General features: G+C 37.0%; 1 non-coding gene across 1 annotated transcript; it reads left to right on the forward strand.

Moving 5' to 3' along the window:
• The first annotated feature begins 621 nt into the window (after positions 1 to 621).
• Positions 622 to 725, forward strand: LOC130963763 (small nucleolar RNA R71). The gene has a single exon (XR_009079882.1). It is a non-coding gene; the product is annotated as a small nucleolar RNA R71 (small nucleolar RNA).
• The last annotated feature ends 8,689 nt before the right edge of the window (positions 726 to 9,414 follow it).

Consider the following 9,414-nt stretch of genomic DNA (forward strand, 5'->3'; position numbering starts at 1 on the left):
TCATGAAACTGAAAGTGGCCTTTGACAGATCAGAGACTAGATTGGCTAAATTAGAAGTGTTTTGTTCAGAATTCTCTGTCTATTGCTGAAAAGATGATGGAAAAGGCTTGCCATTGCTCAGCCTATTGCATCCACCATTGTTAAAGCCTTGTTGAGGCTTTTGTTGATCCTTCCATGAGAAATTTGGATGATTTCTCCATGATGAGTTATAGGTTTTTCCATAAGGTTCACCCATGTAATTAACCTCTGCCATGGCAGGGTTCTCAGGATCATAAGCTTCTTCAGAAGTTGCCTCTTTAGTACTATTGGATGCATGTTGCCATCCATTCAGATTTTGAGAGATCATGTTGACCTGTTGAGTCAACACTTTGTTCTGAGCCAATATGGCATTCAGAGCATCAATTTCAAGAACTCCTTTTCTTCTGAGGTATCCCATTATTCACGGAATTCCTCTCAGAAGTGTACATGAATTGGTTGTTTGCAACCATGTCAATGAGTTCTTGAGCCTCTTCAGGCGTTTTCTTTAGGTGAATAGATCCACCTGCAGAATGGTCCAATGACATTTTCGAAAATCCAGATAGACCATAATAGAATATATCTAATATGGTCCATTATGAAAACATGTCAGATGGACATCTTTTGGTCAGCTGCTTGTATCTTTCCCAAGCTTCATAGAGGGATTCACCATCTTTTTGTTTGAAGGTTTAAACATCCACTCTCAGCTTGCTCAGCTTTTGAGGAGGAAAAAATTTATCCAAGAAGGCTGTGACCAGCTTATCCCATGAGTCCAGGCTATCCTTAGGTTGTGAATCCAACCATATTCTAGCTCTGTCTCTTACAGCAAAAGGGAAAAGCATGAGTCTGTAGACTTCAGGATCAACTCCATTCGTCTTTATAGTCTCACAGATCTGTAAGAACTCAGTTAAAAACTGATAAGGATCTTCAGATGGAAGTCCATAAAATTTGCAGTTTTGTTGCATTAAGGCAACTAGCTAAGGTTTTAGCTCAAAGTTGTTGGCTCCAATGGCAGGAATGGAGATGCTTCTTCCATCAAACTTGGACGTTGGCTTTGTGAAGTCACCAAGCATTCTCCTTGCATTATTATTATTTTCGGCTGCCATCTCCTTCTCTTGTTCGAAAATTTCTGAAAGGTTACCTTTAGATTGTTGTAACTTAGCTTCTCTTAATTTTCTCTTCAGAGTCCTTTCAGGTTCAGGATCAATTTCAACAAGAGTGCCTTTTTCCTTGTTCCTGCTCATATGAAAGAGAAGAAAACAAGAGAAGAAGAGGAATCCTCTATGTCACAGTATAGAAATTCCGTTATGTTAGTAGAAGAAGAAATGGAAGAAGAGTGAAGAAGAATGGGTTCGGATTTTTAGATGAAAAGAGGTGAAGAGAAGTGTTAGTAAATAAATAATTAAATAGAATAAGAAAAGAGAGGGAGAATTTCGAAAATAATTTTTGAAAAAGGGGTTAGTAATTTTCGAAAATTAAATATAAGATATAATTAAAATTAAAATTTAGAACAAAAAGAATTTTTGAAAAAAAAATGAGATATTTTCGAAAATTAGAGAGGGAAAAGTAGTTAGGTGGTTTTGAAAAAGATAAGAAACAAACAAAAAGTTAGTTAGTTGATTGAAAAAGATTTGAAATCAAAATTTAAAAAGATAAGAAGATAAGAAGTTAGATAAGATATTTTGAAATCAAATTTTGAAAAAGATAAAATTTTTGAAAAAGATATGATAAAGGATAAAAAGATTTAATTCAAAAATTTGAAATCACTTACTTCACAAACAAGAAATTACAAGATAAGATTCTAGAACTTAAAGATTGAACCTTTCTTAACAAGAAAGTAACAAACTTCAAATTTTTGAATCAATCACATTAGTTGTTAGTGAATTTTCGAAAATATGATATAAAGATAAGAAAAAGATTTTGAAAATATTTTGAAAAAGATTTTTGAAATTTTCGAAAAATAGAAAAAAAATGAAAAAGATATAATTTTTGAAAACGATTTTGAAAAGATAAGATTTTTAAATTTGAAAATTTGTCTTGACTTGTAAGAAACAACTAATTTTGAAAATTTTTGACTAAGTCAACTCAAATTTTCGAAAATTATGAGAAAAATAAGGAAAAGATATTTTTTATTTTTGAATTTTTAATGATGAAAGAGAAAAACACAAATATGACCCAAAACATAAAAATTTTGGATCAAAACACAAGATGCATGCAAGAACACTATGAATGTCAAGATGAACACCAAGAACACTTTGAAGATCATGATGAACATCAAGAACATAATTTTGAAAAATTTGTTATGCAAAGAAAAGAAGCAAGACACCAAACTTAGAAATCTTTAATGCATGGACACTAACAAAAAATGCATATGAAAAACAACAAACAACATAAAACAAGAAAACATCAAGATCAAACAAGAGGACTTATCAAGAACAACTTGAAGATCATGAAGAACACTATGAATGCATGGAATTTTCGAAAAATGCAAGAAAAATTTTTAAAGCATGCAATTGACACCAAACTTAAAAATTTACTCAAGACTCAAACAAGTAACACCAAATATTTTTTGATTTTTATGATTTTATGATTTTTTTGGATTTTTATTAAATTTTTTTTCGAAAATAAAGTTAGGAAAAACGAAAAAGAAAAGAAAAATTTTGAAAAAGATTTTTGAAAAGAAAATTACCTAATCTGAGCAACAAGATGAACCGTCAGTTGTCCATACTCGAACAATCCCCGGCAACGGCGCCAAAAACTTGGTGGACGAAATTGTGATCACATCAATGTAGTACTCTTTGTTATTGTATGGAATCATTATTATGGCTCTTGGCTATGTGTGGACACAACTCCGTTCAACTTAACCAGCAAGTCTACTGGGTCATCCAAGTAATACCTTACGTGAGTAAGGGTCGATCCCACAGAGATTGTTGGTATGAAGCAAGCTATGGTCACCTTGTAAATCTCAGTTAGGCAGATTAAATGGTTATGGGTTTCGAAAATTAATAATAAATAGAAAATAAAAAGGGATAGAAATACTTATGTAGATCAATAGTGGGAATTTCATCCAATCCTTCTTACTCCTTTTCATGGCAAGCTGTATGTAGGGCATCACCATCACCAATGGCTACTTTTAATCCTCTTGGGAAAATGGTCCTATGCGCTGTCACTGCACGGCTAATCGTCTGGAGGCATCACCCTTGTTGATGGCTACATCCCATCCTCTCAGTGAAAATGGTCCAAATGCTCTGTCACAGCACGGTTAATCATCTGTCGGTTCTCAATCAGGTTGGAATAGAATCCCTTGATTCTTTTGCGTTTGTCATCACGCCCAGCCTTCAGGAGTTTGAAGCTCGTCACAGTCATTCAATACCGGAATCCTACTCGGAATACCACAGACAAGGTTAGACTTTCCGGATCCCCATGAATGCCGCAATCTATCTAGCTTATACCACGAAGATTCTGTTGGAGAATCTAAGAGATATGCGCCCGGCCTAAGGTAGAATGGAAGTGGTTGTCAGTCACGCGCGTTCATAGGTGAGAATGATGATGAGTGTCACTGATCATCACATTCATCAAAGTGTTGTGCAACGTATATCTTGGAATAAGAATAAAAGAGAATTGAATAGAAAGTAATAGTGATTGTATTGAAACTTGAGGTACAGCAGAGCTCCACACCCTTAATCTATGGTGTGCAGAAACTCCACCGTTGAAAATACATAAGTGAACGGTCCAGGCATGGCCGAATGGCCAGCCCCCCTGAATGATCAAAAGACCGAATGATCAAAGACTAAACAGTCAAGAGATTAAACTGTCAAAAGATGTCTAATACAATAGTAAATTATCCAATTTATACTAGACTAGCTACTAGGGTTTACATGAGTAAGTAATTGATGCATAAATCCACTTTCGGGGCCCACTTGGTGTATGCTTGGGCTGAGCTTGATCTATCCCCGAGCTGAGGCTTTTCTTGGAGTTGAACTCCAAGTTATAACGTGTTTTGGGCGTTCAACTCCGGATCATGACGTGTTTCTGGCGTTTAACTCCAGACAGAAGCATGTACTTGGCGTTCAACGCCAATTTACGTAGTCAATTTCCGAATAAAGTATGGACTATTATATATTGCTGGAAAGCTTTGGATGTCTACTTTCCAACGCCGTTGAGAGCGCGCACCATTTGGAGTTCTGTAGCTCTAGAAAATTCATTTCGAGTGCAGGGAGGTCAGATTCCAACAGCATCAGCAGTCCTTTTGTCAGCCTTTTTCAGAGTTTTGCTCAAGTCCCTCAATTTCAGCCAGAAATTATCTGAAATTACAGAAAAACACACAAACTCATAGTAAAGTCCAGAAATGTGAATTTAACATAAAAACTAATGAAAACATCCCTAAAAGTAGCTTGAACTTACTAAAAACTACCTAAAAACAATGCCAAAAAGCGTATAAATTATCCGCTCATCAATTACCACCCTTCCTATTCTTTTCCTGCTATAACCCTTGTATGCTAATGACTTTCCTCGTTCCTTTTCAGGATGGCCACCAAGAAAGGCAAAGAGAAAGCTACCTCTAAATCCATAGCAAGAAAAGGAACAAAAAGAACATTAGTGGCAGAACCTTCTTCAACTGCAGTCAAGCCCTCAATAAAAAGAATTAAAAGGAATATAAAAATTGATGAAAAGGAAAGAGCCTTCCCAGCAAAGGACACTGCACGATTTCTAAATCACTACTATGAGCAGATGTTTCCTATCCTGGAAGCTCGGAATTACAACAATTAACACCTTCTTATCATTCCGCCTCGAATTGCCAACTTTGTTGAGCCACAAATTGCACAAAGACATTGAGGATTCCTACAGAGACAGCCACGACAGGTCAATCTTTCTTGGGTAGTTGAATTCTACTCTAACTTTCACCTGCCAACCCTGCAGTCTGTTTATATACGTCAGAAGCAAGTCCCCATTACAGAAGAGGCCATTCAGCGAGCCTTAGATCTTCCCCCTGCTCTAGAAGGATTGGACGCTTTTCAAGAAGCCGCACTCAAGCGCCAGGCATACAACTTTGACTGGGACACTGTTCTCAGAGTTATCGCTCAACCTGGCAGCAAATGGATCTTCGGATACCATCGTTCCCATCCTAAGGGAATTTTGGCTTCCGCACTTACCTTAGAGGCTCACGTATGGGCACATATTATGTCCCATTACGTCTTTTTGAGCACTCATGAGTCCTCCTTCACCGCAGACATGGCCATTCTACTATGGTGCATCCTCACCGACCAACCTCTAAATTTACCGAGACATATCCAGAATGCGATGGGACACGTGCAAATCGCGGGCAACCTACCTTTTCCCGCCTTGCTCTCTGATCTTGTCTCAGCAGCCAGAGTCTCATACAGAGCTGGAGACACCAAAGCCATACTTCCACGGGATGATCAGTACGTCCCTAACGGGAGATATCTCAAGCCACCACTTGCCACTACCAGCCAGTCCACAGAGGATGCTGCAGTTCCTCCACCATCTACTAGTTAGCTGCTGCATCAAATACTGAAACGATTGGACCAACAAGACAAGAAAGCAAAGCTCTGAGAGCGCCGCAACCACCGCCGTTTCAAATACCTCAAGGAGCTACTCACAGGCAATCACAGACCTGACGAGGACCCAGGCACTCCGGACTCCACTTTCTTTACCAGCACAGGGAGCCATGACGGTCCCGATTGTAGAGATACTGCCACCAGCCCACCATTGTTCTTGACAGATGGTACCGAGGACGGTGCAAAGCCTTAAGTGTGGGGAGGTCGGTCAGTACCTGACTTCCGGAGGTAATTCTTTTCCCCCTAACACCAATTTCTTCTTCTTTAGAATAGGATAGATTGCATATTAGTAGGTAATCGCATGCATGTTCTACCTGATTGAAAAGACAATAAGTTTCTTTTAAGACCATATATTTTTCAAAATTTTACTAAATTAAATCAAAATATTTATGTTAAATTTGTTTGAAGTTGAAATTAGAATAGAACTTTTGAGCTAAAAAGAACACACAACCCGTGAGACCTTGAGCCTAAATACATGGTTACACTATTTAACCATAAACATTTTTTTCTTGTGTGTTTACTTTTCTGTGAATGTAATCTGAATTTTGTTTTATCCTATATGTCCAAAATTAATGTGTTATGTGCATGCATATGATTGAGGCCATTGTTTGTTTAACTCACATATCCCAAATAAGCCAACCCTTTTTAACCACCTTTGTTAACCACTTTGAGCTGTTTTTAATCCCATTCGTTCCATATTGTACCACATTACTAGCCTTAAGCGGAAAACAATTGAAAATCCCAATTGAATCTTTAGTTAGCTTAAGATAGAATTTGTGTGTTAATTGAGTATGGGAAAATTGTGGGAATTTGTGTGTTAATTTGTATTGACAATTATAATTAATTAATAAAATGTGGAAAGGGTTTTGTAAAAAACAGGTATTAAAGTAGAGGGATAGAATAATGAAGAATGCACAATGCCATACGGGCTTTTTCACAAACACTTAGTATGCATGTTTAATATGATAGGGGGAGAATGAAATTGCAACATGCAAACATTCCAAAAACAATTAATATGAATTGTCAAACAACTCCATAATAATCCACAAGCAATAGTATAAGACCCAAATAAAGTTCCAACACCAACATAAAAATGCATGAAAAGGAAAGAAAAAGAGACCATAAATAATTATGCTAAAAAGAAAATTAAGAAGAAAGAAAAATAAGTAAATGCAGTAATTAAAAGATGAATGAAAGTATGCAAATAAATTAAGTAGAAGAAAGTGAAAGAGAATAGGGATGAGAAAGGAGGAGAGAAAAGTGCAAAAGGTAGAAGAAGAATGAAGAAGAGAAAAGGGAGGAGAAGAAGAAAGAAATAAGATTTGAAAAGAGAAGAAAAGAAAACTGATTAGGTGGCGCGCTGCGTGCAAGGTGCACGGCGCTGACGGCGCAAACGCGTCACGCATGCGGACGCGAGAGTGTCCATCACGCGCACGCGCGATTTGGGATCATGCAAAATGCATGAAGCCATCCGCACTCCAGCATAACTCTCTGTGCGAAACCCCAATAACGCCGATTTACACACCCACGCGTACGCGTCGGTAACGCTTACGCGTGGGTTGAACTTTTTTGCAGGAGGCGCGTACGTGTGAGGCACGCATACGCGTGGTGTGGCATATGTGCCACGCACCACTCCCGCGCGTCTTTCGTGCAACTCTCTATTCAGTTTTGCTACAGAAATGGCGCGTGCGCATTGTTCACCCCCTTTTTATGCAAAATGCAAAATGCAGTATGCAGATGCTGATGCTGATGTTATGAATAATTCCGGGTTTAATAAAACTCAAAAACAAACAAAACTAAATAAAATTATAATTAAAAAAGGAACGATCATACCATGGTTTGTCTCCCACCTAGCACTTTTAGTTAAAGTCCTTAAGTTGGACATTTGGTGAGCTCCTTGTCATGGCGGCTTGTGCTTGAACTCATCCTGAAACTTCCACCAATGCTTGGACTTCCAATAAGCTCTATCAATACCAAGTGAATTTCTTATGCTTTGATGGAGTTCTTCACAAGCTATGAGCTCCCAAATTTGATCCTCATATATTCCTGGATCCCAAATCTTGTTTCTACACCCGTCTTCAAGTTGATTATCATGATTCCATTCAGGTGGTTCAGCTTTAGAATTCTCATGTAAGCACCCAGACATCTTCCTAGACCCATTCAATCAAGTTCGACACCAACCTTTGCGTTTAAACTTTGAGCTTTCAACCATAATGAACCTAGGATTGTGTTGCCCACCACTAACCATCTTTCTCTTACTCTTAATGCCATAAAGAGCTCTAAGTTGACCATCCGTCTCCAGTAGCCCATATTCAAGTGGGAAGGTAAAGGTCAAGGATAAGAATTTTACCCACTTGAATGTTGTGTTAGACGGTGATGGCCTTGGGAGAAGTGTCTCTAATAAACTTTCGAGCTCCACTCCCTTGTGCTCTTCTTTGACAACTTCCACATCTTTGCAAGCTTCTTCAATATCAACCTCTTCCTCTTGGTAGCTTTTTTCCAATTCAATCTCTTCTTCATTGCTCACCAAGGGCATGGGAGGTTGTGCCTCTTCTTCTTGAATCTCCATCTCTTGATCAACCTCTTCCAAGTCTTCAACTGTGATATCCCTTGGAGGTTCTACACCCTCCTCAACATCAATTTCAAACGTCTTGGAAGGAGGCTCTATGACTTGACTTTTCCCTGGAGGTTCCGCATCTCCTAAGTCTTCAACCACTTTCTTTGTGTGTTTACTTCTCTATGATTGTAATCTGAATTTTGTTTTATCCTATATGTCCAAAATTAATGTGTTATGTGCATGCATATGATTGAGGCCATTGTTTGTTTAACTCACATATCCCAAATAAGCCAACCCTTTTTAACTACCTTTGTTAACCACTTTGAGCTATTTTTAATCCCATTCGTTCCATATTGTACCACATTACTAGCCTTAAGCGGAAAACAATTGAAAATCCCAATTGAATCTTTGGTTAGCTTAAGATAGAATTTTTATGATAATTGAGTATGGGAAAATTGTGGGAATAAAGGGTAATAGAAAATATATTATAATAGAATGAAGGGAATTTGGGTACCTATTCATGTGGAACCATAAAAGGAAATTACAAATCTATGTGCATTGGTAAGCTATACAAAAATAAATAATAATAATAATAATAATAATAATAATAATAATAATAATAATAATAATAATAATAATAATAATAATAATAATAATAATAATAATAATAATAATAATAATAATAATAATAATAATATATTTTCTTTGTTTTAGTGAATAAGGGGATAAAATCACCCCAATGATAAGTCAGAATTTAATAATCAATGCACACATGATAAAATTAAAATAAAGGTTGATACATGAATATGGAATGTGAAAAGGAAATTCTGGGTAGCTAAGATGAATGTTGAAATTATATAGAGTATATGTATGTTAGGTAGGAGCTTGGGTTAATTAAAGATTCAATATATAAGCTCACTTAGCATTATGTGTATCCTCACCTTTACCTTAGCCCCATTACAACCATGAAAATACCTCATGATGTTTGCATTGGCATTTTAAAATTGTTGATTGATTAGGTGAAAAATAAAATTTTTTTTGAAAGCATGATTAGAGAAGGATAGAGTGATTACCCCATATGCTAGAGATGATTAAAGTGCACATGCACCGACAGTAAGGGTTCAATGCTCAGTCCTGTATTCCCTGCTTTCACAAGCTACCTTCTTACAAATTTATCTGCGTTTACAATATGCTCTAAATTAGTGAAATCTGCCCCATATTTTGTCTTAGAGAGCTTATCTATTTTTAATCATGTAGACCAAC

This window comes from Arachis stenosperma, chromosome 2 (assembly GCF_014773155.1).
Source record: "Arachis stenosperma cultivar V10309 chromosome 2, arast.V10309.gnm1.PFL2, whole genome shotgun sequence".
Taxonomy (NCBI): Eukaryota; Viridiplantae; Streptophyta; class Magnoliopsida; order Fabales; family Fabaceae; genus Arachis; species Arachis stenosperma.